Source organism: Zingiber officinale, chromosome 5B (genome assembly GCF_018446385.1).
Source record: "Zingiber officinale cultivar Zhangliang chromosome 5B, Zo_v1.1, whole genome shotgun sequence".
In the NCBI taxonomy this organism is placed as follows: domain Eukaryota; kingdom Viridiplantae; phylum Streptophyta; class Magnoliopsida; order Zingiberales; family Zingiberaceae; genus Zingiber; species Zingiber officinale.
In genome coordinates this window covers 113,266,926-113,292,223 of record NC_055995.1, presented here as the reverse complement: position 1 = coordinate 113,292,223, position 25,298 = coordinate 113,266,926, and the positions used below count along the sequence as shown (strand labels likewise).

Sequence of the window (25,298 nt, the reverse complement as noted above, 5' to 3'; positions counted from 1 at the left end):
AACCGATTTGGCGACTCGGTAGTCTTAGAGGTTCCACCACTCCAGCCTATCCAGCACCTGAGCTAAGAAAGGAAGCCTATCGATCCAGGCGAGTCAAGTCAGAGAACTTCTCGGACACTAGTGAACCATGGGATGCCTGAAGCTTGGTTGGCTCTGGAAACACGATGGAGCTTGGGTCGAGAAGGTGAAGTGTCGTCCTTACGCTCGACGGAGGCCGCGTGTGGTGGGAAAGGATCGAGCAGGCGCCCGATGAATCGGATGTCATGGGTGACTTTGAAAAGAATTCTTGAGGAGTTCTTTCACATACGGGTTACAAACCGCCACTCTGACGAGTTCACCGAGTTTCGCCAGGGCAACCTTTCGGTTGAGGAAGCCGTGAAGAAATTCAACAGTTGGCTCGTCATGCCCGAGCTAGTCAGCACTGAGAAGGAACGAATCCGGTTGATGCTCAAGATGCTGAGGCCAGAGATAGCAGTGAACGTGGCTGGTGGCATACATAGGCCACAAACCACGGAGGAGTTAGTGAGCGGTGCCTTGACCACGGAACATTACCAGAACAGCATAAAGCAGTAGAAGGAGTCCAAGGGCCAAGGAAACTCTCACACTCAAAAACAACAAGGCCACAACTCTAAATGGAAAGCGCAAATCGGGAGTGACCCCAAAGGAGGACCATCTAGCAAGCGACCCATTATCCAAAGTGTGCTACTTGTGGGAAATTTCACCGGGGTTTGTCGCGAGGGCACACGAGGATGTTGAATGTGGACAAGAAGGGCACATGGCCAGGCAGGGCCGAACAAGACCGGTCTTCCTCGGCCACAGCAGATTCAGCAGCCAGCCGGCTCAGTTATATCGGATGCAGGCCGCTTTAGAAGGTCCACTTATCGGCCAGGCAGATTAGAAGCGCCTCCAGCTATAGCGAATGCGAGGATCTACTCACTCACGAGAGGACGTAGCAATGCCTCGGCGGTTGTCACAGTCGATTAGCATTTTACGATTATAGTGCTCTTTATTTGATCTTGGGGCAACCTATTCATATATAGCCAAGGTGTTCTCCGAAAATTAGAAATACCCTCGAGGTACTCGGTGGCGATTCGGCGGCACTACCTTGATGAGATCATGGCATCCACGCTCGGGCGGTGTCGGTCATTATAATAGAGAACTCTTTTGTGATCGATAGTGCTATAAATGACCGACTATGAGCGTTATCTTGAATAGACTTTTTGATCGAGGGTGCTACCATAGAGTCTGTAAGGTCATCTTCGACTGAGGCGGTGCAATTTGAATACGTGGGAACCAAAGAGAAAGGCCAAGAAGTTTCTCTCATCTATGAAAGCACGAAGCTACTGGATTCGGGATGTACAGGGTTCCTAGCACACGTAGTCAACGCCAGCCAGGACAAGAACCAACAGCTAGCAGAGGTTCGAGTCGTATGTGACTACCCAGCAGCCTTCCCCGAAGAGTTACCAGACAGGGAGATTGACTTTGAGATAGAGTTCATTCCCGGTACAAATCCTATCTCCAAAGCGCCTTATCGCATGGCTCAAGCAGAACTGAAGGAACTTCATACAGGAGCTGCTTGACAAGGGTTTCATACGCCCGAGTCACTCACCGTGGGGAGCGCTTGTATTGTTCGTGAAGAAAAAGGATGGAAGCATGCGCCTATGCAGATCACTGAACCAAGTCACAATCAAGAACAGGTATCCCTTCCCGAATCGATGACTGTTCGACCAGGAAGGGAGCAGCGGTGTTCTCCAAGATAGATCTCGGATCGAGGTTATCATCGGTCGAGGTTAAAGAAGGATATACCCAAGACGGCATTGAGACCGGATCGGACACTACGAGTTCGTAGTCATGCCCTTTAGGCGTGACGATGCTCCAACTATATTCATGGATCTCATGAACAGTATTCAGGAGTATTTAGATAAGTTTGTTATTGTGTTTATCGATGACATCCTTATCTACTCGGGAACTCAGGAAGAACATCAGAGCACCTGAAGACGAGTATTACAGACACTTGAACCAGTTATACGCCAAGTTCACGAAATGTGAATTTTGGTTAGATCAGGTGTCCTTCCTGGGTCACATCATCTCAAAGGATGGTATTAGTGTAGATCCCAGCAAGGAGTACATAAATGTGGAAGAGACCTAAGAACGCCAAAGAAATCGGAGCTTTCGGGATTAGGATATTACAGGAAGTTTGTAGAGGACTTCTCCAGATAGCCTCCCCATGACTCTTACCGGAAAAGAGGAAATTTCGGTGGACAAAGATCTGAGAATAGCTTGAAGAAAAGGAGATTGAGCAGTGCTCCCATTTTGGCTCTACCAGACAACACCCAGAACTTTGACATCTATAGTGATGCCTCTAAGTTGGGACTAGGAGCGATCCTGATGAAAACGGTAAGGTGATCGCCTATGCCTCCAAACAACTCAAGGATTATGAGAAGAATTACCCTACTCATGACCTTGAGCTTGCAGCAGTAGTGTTCGCTCTCAAAATTTGGAGACATTACTTATATGGAGCTCAGTGCAGAGTGTATACAGATCATCAGAGTTTGAAGTACTTCTTCACTCAGAAGGATCTGAACATGCGACAGCGCAGATGACTTGAGCTGGTCAAAGACTACGATATAGACATCCTCTACCATCCAGGGAAAACCAATATGGTAGCTGACGCACTTAGCAGAAAATCCAGTGCTACCTTATTATCTCTTACAGCCATGTCACCGCCCCTACAGAAGGAGATCGTGGATTTCGGTCTCGAACTCATCGTTGGACAGCTCTCACCTATGACCTTAGAGTCTACCTTGCTTGGTGATGTTCAGTCAGCTCAGGAGTAGGACCCTGGAATTCAGAAAATCAAGCAAGGGCTAGCAGAATCAGAAAGTAGAGAATTCAGAGTGTCCGATAGCGGGGTGTTGTACTTTGGCGACAGACTCTGTGTTCCAGATCAGGAGGAGCTACGAAGACAGATTTTAGATGAGGCTCACAAGACTCTCTATGCGATGCATCCAGGTTCCACCAAAATGTATCAAGACCTGAAGAACCATTTTTGGTGACCCGGGATGAAGCGAGACATCGCCAGATATGTTAGCATCTGCCTCACCTGTCAGAGGGTCAAGGCAGAACATCAGCGACCAGGAGGAGTTCTACAGCCTATACAGATTCCAGAGTGGAAGTGGGAGGATATCTCCATGGATTTCATAGTGGGACTGCCCAGAACCACGAATGGTTTTGACGCCATCTGGGTAATAGTCGACAGGTTGACCAAATCAGCCCACTTCTTAGCTATCAAGATATCCTATTCCATGGAGAAGCTAACTCAGTTGTATCTTCAGGAGATCGTCAGACTTCATGGAGTCCCACGGACCATTATTTGAGACAGAGACAGGATTTACATCACACTTCGGAGTGTATACGGTCGGCATTGGGCACTAAGTTAAAGTTCGACCTGACATTCCATCCTCAGACGGATGGTCGACGGAGCGAGTAAATCGGTACTCGAAGATATGCTCCGCCCTAGACTTCTGAGGAAGTTGGTGCAAATATCGAGCTTAGCAGAATTCAACAACAACTATCGAGCCACCATCGGCATGGCACCTTACGAGGCTCTCATGGGCGGAGGTGTAGATCTCCAATCTGCTGTATGAGAGTGGTGAGCAGAAGAGCTTGAGACAGATCTAGTCGCAGATACCACAGCCCATACAACAGATCCGCCAGAGGATAGAGGCATTTCAGAGCCGCCGAAGAGCTATGTCGCGGCGCAGACCCTTAGAGTTTTCGGTTGGGGATTCATGTTCCTCGAGTGGCTCCCATGAAGGAGTAATGCGTTTTGGGAAAAGGGCAAACTAAGTCCCGGATATGTGGGACCATACCTTATCATCGAAGAGTGGGCAAGGTAGCGTATGAGCTAGAGCTACCCCAGGATGTCAACCGTCCACAACGTATTTCATGTCTCTCTCTGAAGAAGCATACCCCAGATCACCGGTGATTGAGCCCCGGTCAGTACAGATCCGCGAGGACCTCGGCTATGATAGTCGCCTATTCGGATAATAGAACGAGCGGTTAAGAAATTACGGAACAAGGAAGTACCATTAGTCAAAGTCACTTGGGAGACAGAAGCCAACATGAGACAGAAGTACCCAGAATTATTCTAAGTTCGAGGACGAACTTTTTATAAGGTATGGGGGATTGTAACGCCCGAAAATTCTCAAACTTGCATTAGAATTATTCTATGATTTTTCTAGAATTTTTAGATATTTTTTCGGAATTTTTCGAGTAGCGGAAGCAGCAAAAATAATTAGAACCGCAAAATAGCTTAGGCGGGAATCGAACCCGTGACCTTGGACTGAACCGGACCTTAAGCGAACCCGGCTAGCCAGGAGGCCCCAGCAGGGGTGTGCTGAAAGGAAAGAGAATTAGTTAAATTTATATTCGAATTGGGTAAATAAACCAATTAATATAAATAGGGAGTTTAAGTTGGGTTTGGTTTTTCTTGGTTTGGAGTTGGTTCGGCAACTTTTCACCACAGAAACCTCACGCCTCTCTTCCTCTCGGTTCCTCTCTTCTCTCGGGACCCCCAAGCACAAGCAAAAAGGAACCTAGGGTTCCTTCCCTAAGGGTCACGAGAGCACCTTCCGGCGAGATCTTCGATACAAGGACGTTCCCCTCCGCGAGAGGAACGCATAGACGCGAGCAGCTCGTCGAGAAGGTCTTCGTCTCCGGAAACCTAACGCTTAGATTTATAAGAATCTTTGCACACGAGGTAAGAAACCCCTTACCTGCAGTATAATAGCTACCGTTTGATTTTCTGTGCATTAGTTTAGTTATATGCGTATGTTTTCGACACATAAGGTGTATTTAACCCTCCTCGCAGGTTTAGGGATTTAGTGAGTACCTTTAGATGGGCCAGACACGTCTTTTCTCCTTCAGTTGGAGGTTTAGATGTTGTTGGGTGCCTAAAGGTAGTCTCCCTAATAGAGAAGGGAGTTAAAGCACACTAGGTGTTCGATTAAATAACCAGCTTAGAAAAGAATGCAACCTAGGCATTTTTATTAGCACAGTTGAATGCATTAGAAGCATCTAAATCAGTAAATCAGTTTATTCTAGCTTATATGGGACTACGGTCCAATGGGTGGGCTCCCACAGTCGCCTCTAGGTTCAGACAACCTAGCTCTAGGTTCAGATAACCTAGAAACAGCTATTTAGAACAGTTTAACTATACTCAGTATTTTACTTTTCAGTTAGCACTGTACTGGATTAGATATTCATTGGGCTAGGCTCCCATAGTCGGTCCCTAGGTTTAGATAACCTAGTAGCTCTACTAAATTCGGGATTTGCAACCCCGGGTCTAGTTAGAGATGCGCGCATAGCAAGTACAGTTGCCGGGCCCAAACAACAGCATGATTACTATTTTCACTTATTATGATATTAGCTTTCAAACTCTTAATCTAATCAGTGAATATAGTTTAAGATCAGTTTTAGCTTAGTTCAGTTTCAGTTTCAGTATCATGCTCCAGCTTAGTTTTTCCGTGTGAATATGCATGATAACTTTATGTGCAGTTGTTATACATGTTTATATGTTCAGCTTTAGATATGCCATGATTGTATGCTTATATGCTATGCCATGCTTAGTCTATTCAGCTTATGTTTTAAACAGCATGATTTAAAATCATATTTGCATCGTTGCATGTTTTTGTGAGGTAGATGGTTTCTTACTAAGCTTTTTAGCTTATAGATACTACTTTTCTTATACTGCAGATAAAGGTAAAGGAAAAGTGGACTAGCAGTGGAGGCTGGAGGTCAATGCAGATCAAGATGTGTGTGGAAGGAACTGGAATAAAAGATCCTCAGGGGTTTTAGCAAGCTTAAATAGTAGAAGTCTTAGTATTTCTTCTTTTATGCAATTTTGAACCTTAGAGTGTTTAAATCATGGGAGATTTATTTAGTTTGTTAGTAATTATGTTAGAATGCTGGTTAATAGTTGTTAGAATGTATTTCCATTGATTTTAGAATTGTTGTGTGAGATTTTGGCACGCCAAAGTGCTGAAATCAGAGTTCCCGGACGAAATCAGAACTCTGATCGGTCTCCAGACCGATCAGGGTCTGGGCAGTGAAAAAGACGGTTCTTTACTATACAAGACAAACAAGATTAGTATTCACCATACAAGTCTAACATAAAAGTACTTGAAGTAGTTTCATAAACTCATCAGGTTCTTTAGCTAATCTCATTGTGCGTCCCCAGGGTGTAACGCAGACGGTGGGCGCATGGTATCTCTGGCGTAATGGCCAGGGGTCGATTCTCAGGAACTGACGACCTGAGGTTTACCCCGCCATGTGCCTATGACCTGTGTACCTGCATGAACCTCCCTCCATATCCTTGGGGCCGGCACTAGGGGAACCGCTAAGATAGCGGATCTACCTTTTTTTTTTTTAAGTCAAAGTAGGGAGAGAAAGAAGAGATTTAGGTGACATTTGGTTTAAAGGTTTGAGAATGAGGGAATGGATTCATTCCCAAACCTTGTGTTTGGTTGATGGGAATGGAATCAAGATTTTGGAATGAAACCTAAAAATTTGAGTATGGATGAAACCCACCCCCTCCCTTATGTTTTGATGGAATGAGAATAAAAATTAAATTTTGGACGAAAATACCCTTAGTATATTTGTTCAATTTTCTTTCATTTCACTCTCTCTCCTTGTTCTCTCTCATCATACTTTCTTTTTCCTCATTCTATCATCACATTTTCTCTCACAACATACTTTCTCTCTCCTTATTCTCTCTCATCACACATTCTCTATCATTTTCTCTCTGTATTCTCTCTCATCGTACACACTCTCTCATATTTTCTCTCTCTTCATTATCTCCTCATTTTTCATCATACTTTCTCTCTCATCATTCTTTCTCTCTCTTCAATCTCTCTTACCATACTCTCTCTCCATATTTTATCTCATCATACTTTCTCTCTCTTCATTCTCTTTCATCACACTCTCTCTCCTCATTCTCTCTCATCACACATTCTCTACCATTTTCTCTCTCATCACACACACACTCTCTCATTATTTTCTCTTCATTTTTTCATCATACTTTCTCTCTCCTCAATCTCTCTTACCATACTCTTTCTCTCCATATTGTCCCTCATCACACTTTCTCTCTCTTCATTCTCTTCCATCACACTCTCTCTCCTCATTTTCTCTCATCACACTTTCCCTAAACCCTAAACCCTAAACACTTTCCCTCTCTTCATTTTTTCTCATCACACTTTCTCTCTCATCACATTTTCTCATCATACTTTCTCTTCTCAATTTCTCATTTTCTCTCATCATACTTTCTCTCTCTATTTTTTCCCATCACTCTTTCTCTCTCAACACACTTTCTCTCTCATCATACTTTTTCTCTTCTCAATCTCTCCTATCATGCTTTCTCTCCTCATTTTCTCTCATTACACTTTCCCTCTCTTCATTTTTTCCCATTACACAATCTCTCTCATCACATTTTCTCTCTCATCATTTTCTCTCATTATATGGTTCTCTCACATTCAACTTATTTTTTCTCTTATTTTTTCTCTAAGGGTAAAAAAGGAAATTTAAGTTCATTCCGATTGAAAATATTCAACTAACCAAACATTATTTTTAGGAATGATACCCAAGCTCATACCCATTCTCATTACACAATACTATGATACTCATTTCTATTCCGATTCCTAAAAGAGAACCAAACACCACCTTAGTAAAATACCCTCAAAAGCCAAAAGCCAAGTTAATTTCAAGATGGAAAAATTTTGAATTCAGAAGAAAATTTTCTAAATCTAGAAGTGAGTGCTTTAGTTGCATAAAGAAAAGAAACAATGCATGTGGACATCAAAGAAACTAGATCAGACTAAATTAACAAAAACTAAAATCATGGATTGTATGACTAAACAAATGTAAAACTACATATTTTGTAGTATTAAACACTTTAACTCTATCTCAAGAAAGAAAAAAAGTACTTTGATCATCACAAGAAAACCAATTTCATGCGAAAGCTTCATAACCTCCTCTGTTGACTAAATTGTAAAAAATAGCAATTAGGGATCAAATCATTTAAAACAGCAATAATCACATTGAAGATACAAAACTGATGTCTTAGAAGTTCTTTTACCTGCACGAGTCCATCAGTTCTTGGTATAGTAGGAACGCCAATTTTTTTTTTCATTATTTCTCTAGCTGTAGTTTTGTCACTTGATCCTGTCTGAAATTTGTGAGATGGTGCGCTAGCTTTGGTGAATGACGATTTCTGATGAAGATGAACTCCTGAAGATCTGGAAGAACTCCTCAACGATCCTACGCACAATTAGATGAGCCAACAAAGCATTAGCGACTTAAGATCGGGGTGGGAATCTCTAGCTAGGTCTTCCAATGCTTAAGTCAGTTCTTCTCTCAAAGGTTGAAGAAGAAGAAGAAGAAGAAGAAGAAGAAGAAGTGTAACTAAAGTACTTGGAAACAAAGTTTTGGATGCTAGAACTTTTTTACCTTGCTAACGGAGAGGATCCCCCTTTTTATACTACCTCATGTAACCTCCGTAGTCATGAAGTGATCCCCAGTTTGTTAGAAGATGAAGTCATCTTCTAACTTTCGTGCAATAATCCTTTAAGGAATCTTTTTTGTGTAGGAATGGAAAGCACTAGAGGGGTGAATAGCGCTCGTGACTTTCACTTTCATTTTGAGTAAACACGCAGCGGAATAAACATAAATCAATCAAGAACACCAAGGATTTACTTGGTTCGGAGCCTGTGGCGACTCCTACTCCAAAGCCCGCACGTAAGAGCGCTTTCGATGGATAATCACTATAGCTTTGGAAAATTACAACTTTGAATTACAATATTAATGCACTAAAAATTATACCGACAAATAAGGTAGGAGAAATTAAGGCTTTCGGTTGTCGGAGTTGAGTTACGGCTTTATTCGATCGTCCTTTGAGTAGCACACAGAAGAAGGATTACAAGTTTATGTTGTCTTTTGGCTGCTGCTCGAACCGGACTTAAATAGCCCATGGAGGGCGCCTCTAACCTCCATAGGAGGTGCCTCCAATCAAGGGTTATCTCCTTCACATCGGTGTTGATAAGCTCTGCTTCCTGCGCTGCTTATCTGTCTGAAGGCGCCGCTTATCTGTCCGAAGGCGCCTTCAAGTTCCATGGAAGGAGCCTTCCATCTAGCGTCCAAGGTGCCTTTAAGCCCCTTTGAAGGTGCCTTCAACCTTGCTTTCTGTGCAGCCACATCTAAGGTGCCCGAGGTACCTCCAACAGCCCGGAGGCGCCTTGGACACTGTTCATCTGAGAGTTCTCTTATGTAACTTCATTCCTGCAAAGCATATTAGTCTACAAACAAAGTATACCCTGTAAAACTAAGTCAGCATAATAATATAAGATAAATATAAGTACTCAATAGTCATTAGACTGTCTGGTTCAAACTTTGTATTTCTTAAAAACTCTAGGTCGAACCGACACCTATTGTTCCCTCGCCGGAGAACGCATCCTCACTTACTCCTCTTAGGAGAGTTTACATGTTGCCAGATCGGTCCTCTAGACCGGCTGGACTTTCTGCCTAGGGTTATCACCCTCTAGGATTTTCCACCTGCCTAACTGCAGTTAGGACTTTCCACCACCTAGAGTTACCACCCCCTAGGACTTAGGGTTACCACCCCTAGGGGGTTTCACCTGCCTAGAATCCACTAGGACTTTTGCCTAAGACAACTTAGGACTTTCCTGCAAGCTCAATAAACCTTGTTAGATAACAAGACAACTTAACTTTGGACTCTTTGACATAATCAAAATACAGGTTCGATCGTCGGATGTTTCCCGCACCAACAATCTCCTCCTTTTTTATTATGCCAACTCGATTCAAAGTTAAGTGAAACACAACAAGATAATAAAGGAATTTAAGCATGAGCATAAATAAAATAATTCAAAAAACACTACAAGAAAAACGTCATTCAACAACACTCAAATGACAACAGTTTTATACCAAATAGTTGTCTTTTTGCCTTTTAACAACGATTTTAACAAAAACCGTTGTCTTTTAGCAATTTTTTTGGCCTATGACAACGATTTTTAAAAACCGTTGTCTATTTATATTTTTTTTGGGCTATGACAACGGTTTTTAAAGGCTACGACAACAGTTTTTAAAACTGTTGTCTATGTGCACTTTTTTTGGGATTACGACAACGGTTTTTAAAAACTGTTATCTATTAAGTGTTGTTGAATACCGTTGTTTTTTCTTTCGCCACTTTTCCTCCTTCGTCATTTTTTATCGCGGCATTTTTTCTTTCCCTCTCTCCAAAATTTTTTGTCGCCGTATTCCATCCCTTTACCTTCTCGATCCAACCTACGATCTCTTCACACTGGCAAACCACCGAAAATAGGTCGCCTGACCTCCCTTCAGCTAACCCACGTACAGACCTTAGCGACAAGCCCACTCGCCGCCCCTTCTCCTTTCCTCTCCAAGCCCTAAACCAGTCGCCCCTTCTTTGCCCCGCCTCCTCCCTTCTGCCTCCCGCTTCCATCGCTCTGTTTCCACTACCACTCTACACCTCTGCCTGCACACTCGTAGGTCCTCCCTCTTCCCCTGCCTCTTCGCCTCTTCCGCCTCCGCCCCTGCCGTCGCAACCACCATCTCCGTCGGAGACAATCTTCCTGACGCCAACCTCTCCTACTTCGGCTCCGATGGGTAGCTCCGATGGGTGTGAGCAGGGTAATGGGTACAATAGAGCCTTTGGGGTCCCGCATTAGCAGAAGTTTCTTGAACCGCCTGCCCTTTTTATGGTTTATAGGTGTGGAAGCTGGCTATTATAGTCTCTCAAATCTATTTGATTGATTACACATCTGTTACTTTTAACCATGAATTCATCCTACTTGGTTCCTTTTTTACTGTGGTAATTTGGTTGCGTGCTCTATTCATTGTGTTGCTTATTTCAATTATGAGACCAGAAATTACTTTCCCTCTCGTAGTTTCAGTGCTGCAAATGCTATCAGTAGTTTTGGTTAGTCTCTTTTTTTCTTGCAGAATATTTATTTGTAATTAGTACTTATGTGACGCATGGCGATACTGATATAAGCGACTATATCCCTTGGAAGCATGGTAGTCATATTGTTGTTTGTTATAATTTTATATTATTCTTTGATCTTGTCTGATCCTGAGAAGTCTTCTTATCTGTTGACTATTATGTTTCAGGTGTGTTTCATAAGTTATTTCTGGCAGATGTTATTTTCTTGTGCTTCTTTCCTTTCTAAGGTAATCCTGTCTATCGCAGAAATTTTTAGACAGTTCAAAGTTAAAGAGGCATTATCTTATTCATACAGGGGAGAGGGATTTCATATGCCCTCGTGAAGGTTGTGGCAAGGTGATTGCCCTACACTCAATCTCTAGCACATCCAAGTAGTATTGATTATGTTAAGTTTGACCTCTAAAACTGTATAGTCTTGTAATATTTTTCCATCTTATTTCATTCAGAATATTTTCTTTGTAATGCTTTACTATTTTCAAGGATTCTAACATGTTCTAATGATTTGAATGCAGGCCTTCTCATTGGATTTTAACTTAAGAGCACATATGAAAACACATTTAGTGGAGAACTATCATGTTTGTCCCAACCTAGAATGTGGAAAGCGATATATAAACGAAGGCAAGCTAAGAACCCACATGAAAATGCATAATGACAAGGTAGGCATTTCTATTTTAGTATAAATTTGATGTCAATCTGATGGGCCTAGGCATCCGATCCCGGCGCTATGCGTTGCTGGCAGAAGATGGGGTTGTCAAAGTGCTCAACTTGGTGGATGGAGGTGCCTTTACCTTCAGCGTCACCGAGGACTTGCTGAAAGTCCCCTAACAACCCTTCAACGTCATCCCTGTTTCAGGTCCATGCTTTTTTTTTCCTTGTCTGTTTCAGTTATCTATTTTTATGATCTCTAAAACTATTGAATTTGGATAAACGAATCATGGTTATGCTTTTTGAAGAATGAAATATTTAGTATTTCCTAACTTTCTGGAGAACCAACTCAGGCAGTTTAATTGACTGATGATGATTGTTGTGTGTAGACCAATTGTTTGCCCAAATGCTTAAGAGAACGAAATTCAATATCTGTCATTCATAATCTAGGTGTCTGCTAAAATCTATCATGACCTCTCTACTGATTTTCAAATTAGTCACAATATCTCCAATCTGTCGAGTAAGGTAATGAACACGACATTATTGATTCTTCTTGTATATGATACTAAATGAAAAGCATGCAAAGCTAGATTCCCACAAAGAAATAATTTATACAATTGTAATAACTCATTTTTTATATGGTGGTATTCTTTAAACAATTGTCAACCTATTTTGAAATTTTAAAAGGTACAACAAAATCTCTAAATAGAAAATTTTTAATACTATCTACATGATCTATCTGGAATCTTCAACAGACGATAAAAATGTGAGTGATTTCTATTTCCTATCTCTGTTTCAAGTCTTGCTAGTTCTGTTGAGTACATTCCAAATGCAAGAGTTCCTCTGCTTAAATACATTAACAGGCAGCATAATATTTCTTTTGATGTCTCTGTTAATAATCATCTTGGTGTAATGAAGTCCAACGCTCTTAAATGACTATCTGAAATAGATGACCGTTTCCGTGACATGGTTTTAGTGGTCAGCATTTGTTGTAAGCATTTTTTAAAAGTGTTATTAGATTCCTTTGTGATGTTATTCGATTCCTTTTCTCAGCTGAAGGAGTGGGCTAAAGCACAAGATATTAATGATCCAAAGTCTGGGAGTTTAAGTTCCTATGCCCTTTGTTTGTTGGTTATCTTCCATTTTCAAGCAAAGTTGTGAGTTTGTGATTCTTTTCTGCTCATTTCTTGATGCAATATCAACTATCAAATTCTTTTCTAGAATCCTTCGTGTTGTTTTACTTTTTCTTTAGCAGACCTGCGAACCACCAATTTTCCCACCACTACGAGCAATAATTAATGAAGAAAGAATTTCTGATCGAGGTATATATCTTCTAGGGCCTTGAAACATCTTTATTTCTTACGTCTTTTTTGCATGCCTGCATGTCTATAATTATGATATAGGCCTTTCCTTAGTGTATGTGTATTTTCTACTGTTTGTTGCTGCAGGATGGAGTAACTTCTCTAGGAGTCCTTTTGAGGATGTGTGTTCCACAAATATACAGAGGTTCAGATCTAGCAGAATCATAAACCAAAGCTCTCTTGCTCAACTTTTGCTGTCCTTTTTCGACAAGGTGCGATCTTTTAGATTCATAGCTAGTTACCTAATTGTACAACATTTAGCGTTTTAGACTGAGCAAGTCTCGATTTTCATGAATAGGTTGGGTGGAGCTAATTAGAGTTTTCTAATTAGATTAAGATTAGGTTTTGTTAGGTCTCTAAATCATTTTATGCATTTTTTAACTTACTTTTGGACAACGAGTTAGTTCTTTTGATGGAATTATACATCTATGATGCTTAATTTGGGATTGTAGCATACTTTTTGACTAAAGAAGTCTAGATCAATGATAGATTGTTCTTCAATCTACTGCTCTTTTTAACATCTTTATCCTGCTATAATGTTATTCTTTAAGATTATGTTGCATTGATTTTTGTTACTCTTTCTGGATTCATTTTTATTTAAGGCATTCTTTCCTTTAATGGTCCCTTTTAGAATTTAATGTATGACTTACTCCTTAGCATCATATGGAGTGTGTGGGAACGTTTGCATTAGATTGTACCTTTTAGAATTAATGCTGCTTGATCACTGGGAAAAATAATGTTTGCATGGTTTATAATAGAAGCTTTGTATACAGTGACATAGAATGAAAATTCTGCTTAATAAGAAATTTAAGAGCCACCATATTGTTTCAAAAGGTTACCATTTATGTTACATAGATAACGCTTTTTGCACTTCTGTTAGATGACTATATCAAATGGTTTTTATGGTTATGTAACATTTATGCAGTGTAATTAGAATCACACGTACAGTTTAGTTTCTAATTTGTAATATATATCTTTATTCGAATAGGTGTCCTCAAGAGTATTGGGAAGAATGCCGACAAGCTAAAAAAATGGAGAGACTTTAACAAATTAAGGAGCACTAGGAGCTGCAATCCCTCCTCTTCACCGACATCTAAGTAGAAAATCTTGTGTTATATTGTTCTACCTTGTTTTAATAGTGTTATCATTTTGTTGGTTGCTTATGAAATTTTGTTGGTTGCTTATGAAATTTCTTCAGAATGTTATAGATATTATTTTTGAATGTTAGAAAATTGTATATTAAATTTTATTTTGAAATTTAGTATTTTGAATGATTTATAATATTGGAAAATTGTGTATTAATTTTTTTTTTATTTTTTATCTAAAAAAGACAACGATTTTTCACCATTGTCGTAGATAGTTTAAAACTGTTGTTGAAGACCCTGTTATTAAAGGTAGACGTTCAAAGACAACGGTGAAAAACTGTTGTCTTTGAAGGAAAAGACAACAGTTTTTCACTGTTGTAAAAATGTTGTCTTTGCCTTCAAAGACAACGGTTAAAAACTGTTATATTTGGGCACCCCTTTTAACAACACGACATTTAACAACAGTTCTAAATAGGCTACGACAACGGTGAAAAACCGTTGTTGTTAGGCTTTTTTCTTGTAGTGAAAAAATTTCCTTGTGCTCTCCCTTTCATAAAAATTATGTTTAAATTCTTAACTTTTTCTTAACTTTGATTTTTCTCTCCCCCTATGACATAAATCAAAAATAATAAACAGAGAGAATGTTGTTTTACATGTAAAAAAAATTATTCTATTAACTTTAAGCTCCCCCTGAAGAGTAGCACTGAAAAAAACTTAGCTAATTTTTAAGTGTTTGTAAGTGTATTAGCCTTAAAAAAAACTTAGCTAAACTTAACTTTTGAAAACAAGTGCTTTGAAACACATTTAGCTAATTGAAAATACTTAGCTTTTTCCAAAAAAAACAAGCTTTGAAAATAATTGTTTTGTCAAATACTTAGCTTTCAAAAGAAGTTCATAAGAATTTAGTTTTAATACTTAGCTTTATAAAGGTTTGAAAAAGACTTAGTTTAAAAGTGCTCAACTTAAAAAGGATTTTGATTAAAGCTTAGTTTTAAATAATTGATAAAAACTAAGTTAAGTACTTAGATTTTTTTTTTCAAAAATAGTTTTAAAATTAAACTTCCTCTTGCACTCCCCCTTAATTAATGTCAAAAAATATAATTAAGTTTTAAAGTCCTAGAGTCCAATCATGAGTAACAATATATTTTCAAACAAATATCTAATCGTTAGCTACTAGCTATTTACCATAAGGTAGTAGCTTTCACTTGGATAGTCAAATTAAGTAAGTGTTCTATTTAGTTTGACTAAACATGGATAAATTAATTTGATTAATTTGAATTTGATATTTATTGGCCAGACTTTTGTTGATGCACAAATATAAGCATTCTGAAGTCTAGGCAGTACCCTATGCATCTCACACCATTCTAAGTATTTTTCATACACAAGCAAGGTAATCCTAGTGTGCTTGTGAGATGCTCTGGCTGAGACCTAGGGGAACATGCTTTCTAGGGGTGGATTGTTGGAGTGTATACTGAAAGCCTAAGCTTTGTAAACATTCATTATGAATAAAGAATCACATTTGGTCAAATTGTCTACATTTGTTTGTAGTTGTTCATATAATTTATATTGTAGATAACATAGTATGTGGTGTCACATGCAGAAGATGATGTTATCAGTACCTTATAAATTATAAACAGTAGCTCACGACTAAAATGAAAAGGAACAAACCATTAGAAGGTCGTAGTGTAATTAGGTATTAGTTTATCTTAACTATATAATTACACTAGTACACTCAGAGTGTATTGAGTAGGACCATTAGAGGTCGTTTCTTTTATACTGATTTTGTAAAGGAACAAAGACCTCAGTTATTATGGAAGTGTGTGCTCTTAATCCTAATATAATAACAAGCACATATGTTTGATATTTATTTCTTTAATTTATCAATGGGTGAGATTTAGTTCGATGAATCAATAAACCCGATAAGTTGGGAAATGATATCACTTATAGTGTGTGTTGTTGATTATAGAAGGAAACTGTGTCCTAGAGATACTAGGTTGATAATGTCCTCAAGAGGAGCTCATAAAAATTGTCATGTTAAACCCTGCAGGTGGACTTAGTCCGACATGATAATAAGGTTGAGTGGTACTACTCTTGGACTTAGATATTAATTAAATGAGTTGTCAATAACTCACTTAATTAGTGGACATTCGATATCTTAAACACAGGGAGACTAACACACCATAAGAAGGAGCCCAAAATGTAATTGGGATTGGTGCGTAGTTCAATGATAGTTCTCTAGTGGAATGATTATCATCGATAAAATTAAGTTGTGTGTTGGGCGAACACGGATGCTTAATTTTATCGGAGACCAAAACCAATTCCTCCTCTCGGTCTCTATCGTAGCCTCTTATTTATGAGTATTATACCAATGGGGCCGGCCAAGCTAGCTTGGGAACAAGCTAGGGCCGGCCTAGGTATATTATTGGGTGGCCGGCCCTAGCTTGAACCCAAGCTAGTGGGGGCCGGTCAAATTAAATTAAAAAGGAATTTTAATTTTTATTTTTATTATGTGGAAGAAATAATTTATTAAAGAGAATTTAAATTAAAATATCTCTCTTATAAAAGATCTACAAAAGATTAAAGAAAGAGATTAGATCTCTTTCCTTATTTGTAGATTGGTGAGATATTTTATTTTCTCTTTAAAATTATTCACATGTTAATAAAATTAAAATTGTAGAAATTTCCTTTTATTAACCATGAAGAGATTTTTAAAGAGAAATTTTATTTTTTAAAATTTCCGGAAACAAATTAGGAAGTTTTAATTTGTTGATTGAAACTCTCCTAATTTGCTCTTTTGATTGTGGCCGGCCATCACAAGTTGATTGGGAAATTTTATTTTATTTTTCTCAATTAATTCATGTCAAGGAAAATTAAGAAAATTTTATTGTAATTAAATTTCCTAATTTGCCTAGGCCAAGGAATATAAAAGAAGGGGTGAGGGTGCCTTCATGAGACACAACATCTATTATTTCTCTCCCTCTTTTGTTCCTTGGTGTGGCCGGTCATCCTCTCCCTCTCTTCCTCTTGTGGTGGCCGAATTTCCTTCTTCCATTGGAGCTCTTGTGGTGGCCGGATACTACTCGGAGAAGAAGAAGAAGAAGGAGAGAAAGCTAGCATCTCTTGGAGCTTGGTTAGTATTTTGGTTTTTTCTCCTTGGTGAAGTTTTCCTTTGTGGCCGAACCTTGCTTGGAGGAGAAGAAGGTGGTTGGTGGTTTCTCATCTCGGTAGATCGTTGCCCACACAACGTCCGAGGTTAGAAGAGGAATACGGTAGAAGATCAAGAGGTTTTTCTACAAGGTATAACTAGTAATTTTTCTTTCCGCATCATGCTAGTTATTTATGGAAATAATACCAAATACAAGAGGCTTACGTTCTAGAATTTCGAATATGTTTTTCGAAGTTGTGTTCTTTTGTTTTTTCTTTTCCTTGTGATTTGATTGTTCTCTTTGGTTAACCTAAAGTTATTTTAGGAAATTAAATATTAGCTTTCTATAAGAGGTTTTGTCTAGTCGGTGGTGGTTGCTCCCATATCCAAGAAGGCCATGTGCCTCGCCACGTCAGTACTGGGAACCAATTATGGAAATTAATATTTAATGGAATTAATAACTTAAGGAGACTTGGGTCGAACGTGTTAAGTTCCGCAGGAGATCCAAGTCAAAACCTAAAAGAACAAATAGATTAAGTTTTGTATCAAACGTGTTAAGTTCCGCAGGCGATCCAAAATTTAATTTAAAAGAACACATGGTAGCTAGGAAAAGGTTCAGACCTTTGTACAAAATTTTTGTACAGTGGAACCTATAGGTTTTCCGAGTAGCAACCAAACCTAGGCTAAATTTAAATTTTGAAAAACTAATAAAATTGGAATTTATAAAATATTTTTCCTAGAATTTTAAAACTAAGTTGTTAAAAAATATAAAGAGGAATAAAAATAAGCTCTATTCTACTAAGCACATTCCTATTTGTCTTCTAAGTGCACTGAACTCAAGTTCAGGTAAGGGTTTTGTGAAAATGTCAATCAGGTTTGACTTAAAACTCAACATAGTTATGTACAATGTCACCCTTAGCTACATGATCCCTTATAAAGTGATGTTTTATTTCTGTGTGTTTAGTCCTTGAGTGTTGGATAGGATTTTTGGTTAAGTTAATAGAACTTACATTATCAATTGAAATTTTTATATTTTTATATTCTAATTGATAGTCCTTTAAGGTATGCATCATCCATAAAAGTTGAGATGCACGTTCACCCATGGCTATGCACTCTGCTTCAGTAGTGGATAAGGAAATACATTGTTGCTTTCTGCTTGACCAACTTACTAGGCACTGCCCTAGAAATTGATAGCTTCCACTTGTGCTTTTTCTATCTAGTTTGCACCTGGCATAGTCTGAGTCAGAATAGCCAATTAGGTCAAGGGTGCTAGTCCTAGGGTACCAAGGTCCTACATTTAAGGTTCCCTTAATGTATCTAAGTATTCTTTTAACATTTGTTAGGTGTGATTCTTTTGCACAAGATTGGTACCTAACACACAACCTACTGTTAACAAAATATTAGGTCGACTTGCAGTTAGGTATAGTAGACTTCCTATAGCACTTCAGTAATATTTTAAATCTACTGATTTTCCTTCTAAGTCAGAATCAATTTTAACATTAGTTGACATTGGGATATTTATATTTTTAGAATTTTTCATGCCAAATTTTCTAATTAGTTCCTTAACATATTTTGTTTGAAAAATATATGTATTCCTTCTTTGGTTTGTTTGATTTATAGGCCTAAGAAAAAATTAAGTTCCCCAACTAAGCTCATTTCAAATTCACTTTCCATTAATTTAGTAAATTCTTTTAGAAATTTAGTATTGGTTGAGCCAAAAATTATATCATCTACGTAAATTTGGGCTATAAAGATATCTTTTTCTAAAGTTTTTACAAATCAAGTTTGATCTATTTGACTTTGTTTAAACCCTTTAGATATTAAATAAGTTGATAGGTGTTCATACCAAGCCCTAGGTGCTTGTTTTAGTCCATATAGGACTTTCTTTAACCTAAAGACATGGTCTGGATGGTCCAAATATTCAAATCCTGGGGGTTGACTTACATACACCTCTTCCTTGATGAACCCATTTAAAAAATGTAGATTTTACATCCATTTGGTATAACTTGAATCCTTTATGTGCTGCATAGGCTATCAACATCCTTATGGATTCAAGTCTGGCTACGAGTTCATATGTTTCATCATAGTCTAATCCTTCTACTTGGCTGAACGTTTTTGCTACTAGTCTAGCTTTATTTCTTACTATTTCACCCTTATCATCCAATTTATTTCTAAATACCCATTTAGTGTCAACTATGATTTTACTTATGGGTTTAGGTACAAGTTCCCAGACTTAGTTTTTTTCAAATTGGGCTAACTCCTCTTGCATTGCTAGGATCCAGTCTAGATCAGGTAGGGCTTCTTCTATAGTCTTGGGTTCAATTTTAGAAATAAGGGCTATTTGACTTAGGTTTCTATAGGATGATCTAGTTCGAACTCCTAGGGTTGGGTCACCCAAAATTGGGTCAGATGGGTGATTGGTACTTTTTTATTGATGGTCTTATATTAGTGTTACTAATTGGTTCTTGTGATTTACTAGATTTAATTTGAAAACTTTCATCATCATCTATGTTTCTTATATTAATCTTTTCTGTATTTTGATTGATATTTTCATTTGTTAAATTAGTTAAGTTATTTTCTTCATCAAAAATCACATTGGTTGTTTCTTCAACTTTTAGGGTATTTTTGTTACAGACTCTATAAGCCCTACTCGATGTGGAGTACCCTAAAAAGATTCTTGAGGTTGATTTTGATGTAAATTTTCCTAAGTAGTCCTTAGTGTTTAGAATGTGGACTTTACATCCAAACACTTTTAAATAATTTAAGTTGGGGATTCTATTATAATATAATTCATATGGAGTTTTATTATGAAATTTATTGATTAAAATTCTATTTTGAATGTAACAAGCCGTATTTATTGCCTCAGCCCAGAATTGATTATTTAGGCTATATTCATCTAACATGATTCTAGCTGCTTCTTGTAGGGTTCTATTTTTTTGTTCTACTAGACTATTTTGTTGGGGAGTTCTAGGGCATGAGTACTCATGTTTGTATCCATTAATTTCACAAAATTAAATAAATTTATGATTTTTCAAATTCCCCTCCATGATCGCTTCTAATTCTTTTAATTTTAGTATCTTTTTCATTTTCTATCAACTTGCAAAAGGTTTTAAATATTTCATAAGTTTCATCTTTAGTTTTTAGAAATTTTACCCAAGTAAATCTTGAGTAATCATCAATTATAACTAAGCAATATTGATTTTTACTTAGTGACTTGGCTTAATGTGAATCAAACAGGTCTAAGTGAAGGAGCTCAAGTATTGAGTTAGTTCTATTTAAGTTGGTTAACTTGTGGGTTGACTTGATTTATTTACCCTGTTGGCAAACATTACAGATTGTATTTTCCATAATTCTTAATTTGAGTAAACCTCTAACTAAGCCATTTTGACTCATTTTTTAAATGAGTCTGGTATGAGTGTGACCCAGTCTTCTGTGCCACAACTTAGTTTCCTCTTGTTGTGTCAGGAGACACTTTAGTGAGGAGATTGATAAGTCAATTGTGTAGATGTTTTATTTCCTAATTCCCTCAAGTATAATTTTAGAATTTTTAACATTTTTAATTAAACACTTAGATTTTGAAAATGTGACTAAGTAGCCAGAGTCACATAACTGACTAATACTAAGTAAGTTAAAATTTAATTTATCAACCAATAGTACTTTTCGAATAATAAAATCAGAACTCAGTTCAATATTATCTGTTCCGATTACCTTAAGTTTTCCATCATTGTCAAACGTAACTGACCCTAAGTTCTTGAGTTGTAGCTTAGTAAATTTTAATCTGTCTCCAGTCATGTGTCTAAAGCATCCACTATCTAACATCCATTGATCCAAATCTTTATGTTCCTACACATAAAGTATTTGATTTGGTTCAATTTGATGGATCAAAAGATAGTTTGATTGAAATTAGCTCCTCACTATTCCATCTCACCCAGTCTAGATTGTCAAACATATTATTCCTATGGGTGTCTGTGAGATAGTTTTGTGTTTAATTTTATTAAGTTATGAATTAGTTAGACTTAATAAATGAATAAAAATTAATTAAGATTTATTAAAATTTATTAATTGAGTTTAAATAAGATTTATTAATATTAACATTTATTAGTTAGAATTAATTAAGATTTATTAAGATTTATTAATTAGGATTAAATAAGATTTATTAATATTAAGATTTATTAGTTAGGATTATTAAGATTTATTAAGATTAAGATTTATTAATTAGGATTAAATAAGATTTATTAATATTAAGATTTATTAAATAGGATTAAATAAGATTTATTAATTAGGATTAAATAAGATTTATTAAATGATTAATTAATACTAAATTCTACCAAAGCTCATCTCACCATTTTCTAAATTATCAATCAGGGACCTTATATGTTTTGGTGAGATGATTAATTTTATGTTTGATTGAGATTATCATCTAAGGATTGATTTACATTTGAGTTAGACTTAAGTTTTACAATTAGTCAATTAAATATTCATTTCAAAGATTGACTCCAGGCTGTGGCGAGCCACTAGGCCTTCTCAGGTATGGGATCATCCACCACTTCTAGACAAAGCCTTTCAAAGAAATTAGATATTTAATTTCCTTTTTGAAACCCCTAGGTCTAACTAGTCAAGTGTAAATCACACCTAGGTGCTTATCTAGCCTAGTCTAAGCATGTATAATAAAAGCAGTAAAAACAAGCATCAAACAAATTTATTTATCGATAAAGATGATCTTTCTATTGGATCCTCCTGGATCATAGCCTCGATAGGGTCTATCAAGGTAATGAATTTGGTCCTTGGGGATCCAATATTTACCAAGTCCAACTTGATTAACCAAGTTTGACTTGGGGACCCATGCTTGGACTATTTTTCTTTTAGTTCTATTTACAAGTGATAAGTGTAACGACCCAATTTTCCTCATTAGGAGTCCTAAAAGTGCTTTAAAATATTTAGAAATACTTTAGAAAAATTCTAGAGATTTTTAGGAATTTATAGAGTATTTTTATGTAATTTTTGGAGTTCATTTGATATTTTTACCAAGAGGAAGAAGTTTAAAAAAAAATAAAAATTTGTTGAAGCCGGGTTTTGAACCCAAGACCTCGGACCCGAATCCGAACTTAGCCAACCGACTGGTCTGGAAACATTTTGTTAATCATATATGGAACAAATAGTATTTAAAGAATAGTTGGTAACAGAAAATAATTAGAAGTAAAAAAAAAGGGGTTTCGGCTGAGGTTCGAACCCGCAAACCCCCAACCCGGTCCAAGTCTTAAGCAAAACGAGCTAGCCAAAAGACCAAGCAAGTATTTCGTAAACAAATTTATAAGGAATTGGTCTTAAGCCATAACAGAATATTGGATTATAAAGGGAGAACTTAATTACCCCGTGACCTATCTTTTCCCCTTTCCTCTTCTCCCTCACGCGCGCGACAAATCTGTGCAGGCGGAAAACGCCGCACGAAGGCGAGCTAGGGCTCGTCTCCGGCGCCCGGCGAGCACCCTTCTCCGCGGGTTCTTCACAGATCCGAGCTCCCCTCGGCGAGGAGAGCGTGTAGACGTGAGGAATCACCGAATTTGGAGTGTTGCCGAAGCCCTAGAAGCTTCTTCTCCGATGTGAGTCCAAGAACGCGAAGGTAAGTCGCTACTCACCTGCAGTAGGATAGTTCCGGGTTCTTTTCCTTTTGTTTCGAATTTTTTTTGTGAAGTTTGTGGCTTAGGGCTTACTGCCGTGAGTTGTTAAGGAAGAGGGAAATGATTTTTGATTGGATTAGATTCTGAACTCTGCTTATTCTTGTGTTCCGAATTTGTTCTGTTTTGTTCCGAAGTTTGCTGCCATGTTGTTCCCTTTTTGGATTAGGGTTCTGTTTTATTGAAGTTTAGTAGCATGCGTTCTTAGTTTCCTTCCTTTTAAGTTCTGTAGTAGCAAGAATTAGTATCCTGTTGCTAGATATGGGATTTGATTTTGAAACGAAATAAGCTTTATATAGGTTCTAAGTTTCCAATAGGTTTAGTTTGGTTTGCGTTAGGAAAGGGGCACCAGCAGTCCCATTTCCCTGTGGTATTTGCAGTAGATAAGGAATAGCTCCAATTGTAGCAGAGAACAGCCTCCTTCTTTGTGCATTTCTGCAGACAAGAACAGTTCCATTTGGAGCTTAGAACATCCCCCTTTGGAGCTTATTCCAGTCCAAGTTTTCTTTATGTTCACTGCAGAAACGTACATCTCTATTAGAGCATAGGACAACCTTCTTTTTGATAATTCAGAAACTTTAATTTTTAAAGTTTCAATTCAGCAAGTTGATTTCTTAAGGTTCAATTCAGCAAAATTGATTCCTTTTGTTACAAATTCAGCAGGTTAGTTAATCTAGTCTTGTTCCAACAAGTTTACATAGATTTTAAGCTTCAGCAGGTTTTAGTTTTGGTTGTGCTATGTTTTTGACATGAACAACCTAGTCTTAAGAGAATTCGGCAGATTTTTCTAAGCTAGTATGCAGATTTTAGATAAGCTCAGTATGCAGATTTTAGATAAGCTTAATATGCAGATTTTAGTTAAGCTTAATATGCAGATTTCTATTTAAACTTGTATGCAGATTTTGTTTAAGCATTGCAGTGTTAGAATTTGTTTAAACATTTCAGTTTTGTAAGAAGCATTCTTTTATAAGAAAAGTATAAGAAAGATAAAGAAAAGAAAGAAAAGGCCGAGGCCTTAAGTAGATCCCAAAAGTCAAGACTTTAGGGATTTTGGCACACAATGTGCCTATTAAAATGCCAAGGCATTAAAAGAAGAAGTAATTAAGATTATAAGTATTTTACTTTTAAGAAGAGGCTAGTACCCGACTTCCGAGGTTGTCGTTAAACAAATCCAGGTGTCCAATTCTGAGGTCTTGGCCCTGGTAGACCGAGGTCTGCTCTTTTAGGATTGGTGGCTCGCTACCCCAACCTATTAGGGAACGCGCATAAGATAGTACTACGCCTGGGTCCAAGAAGAAGTTGATTATTATTTTGAAGTATTATAAGTATAAGTTTTTGAACAAAAGAAATAAGCTTCACATAAGTATAAAAGTATAAAAGAATAAGCTTAGAACAAATGAATTAAGTTTCACTTTGTTTTAGAATCAGCAAGTTTAGTTCCCTTTTATGCTAGCATGTTATTTAGATTAGCTTACTGTTCCTTGCTATTGGAAGAACATGAGTAGCTTTACATGTTTAGCACTTCAGTATGTTTGTTTATTCACTAGTAGATGAGCATGAGTAGATTTCCTTTTGAGCATTCAGTTTTGGATTTCATTATATTCTCATGCATATCGAGATTTTGTGAGTCAGATAGCGCTTACTAAGCAAATTTTGCTTATAGATTGCACTTCCTCTTACTGCAGATATAGGAAAGGAAAAGATATAGAAAGGAAGGCGACAAGGAGGTGGTCGAAGGATGTGTGATGCCAGGACTATGGAAGCCTTGGGACTAGGAAGGAGTTTTCTTTTTCTTTTGCTATGTTAGAAGTATTTGAGACAGTATATGTTATTTTGATGTGATTAGGACATAGTAGATGAATTGTGTTCTTGTGTGATGATTTGTGGTATTGTTTTCTTTTGGTTTTGACACTTATATAATTGCGTGAGAGTTTGTTATCTGTTCCAGCCGCCTGTGGCTGTGTATATAGTGTTTGTATACCAGTTTAAGGTCACCGGTACAGGGGAGACTCTACCGAAATTTTTCGGTAAGGGTTTCCATGTGGTTTTTAATCATACCAGTTAAGTAGAGTTAGTAGTTAAGTAACGGTCATCCTTAGAGTGTAGTAGTAGTAAGAAGGGTGGTCTTTACAATAAGTAAGATTTGTATTTTTATTTAGCTTTAAATCCAAGTCTGAATATATTGTATACGATTCTTTGTTTTCCAAGAATCAGATCAAGATTCTTGGAACCCAAGGTGAACCGTTCCAATGTATTCTTTAGTTCCTTAACTTGAGTTTTCAAATTGAAATTTTCTTCCTCAAGTTGTTAGACTTGAGTTGAACTTCCATTTTGAACTGGCTCAGTCAAAGG

At 37.5% G+C, this 25,298-nt stretch overlaps 1 long non-coding RNA gene across 1 annotated transcript in view; it reads right to left on the bottom strand.

Moving 5' to 3' along the window:
• The window catches only part of LOC121985390, a 39,239-nt gene that overhangs the window by 5,320 nt on the left and 8,621 nt on the right, over positions 1-25,298 (bottom strand). Inside the window, exon 4 of the long non-coding RNA XR_006113153.1 lies at positions 8,135-8,316. This is a non-coding gene — a long non-coding RNA (uncharacterized LOC121985390). The remainder of the gene's footprint in view (positions 1-8,134; positions 8,317-25,298) is intronic.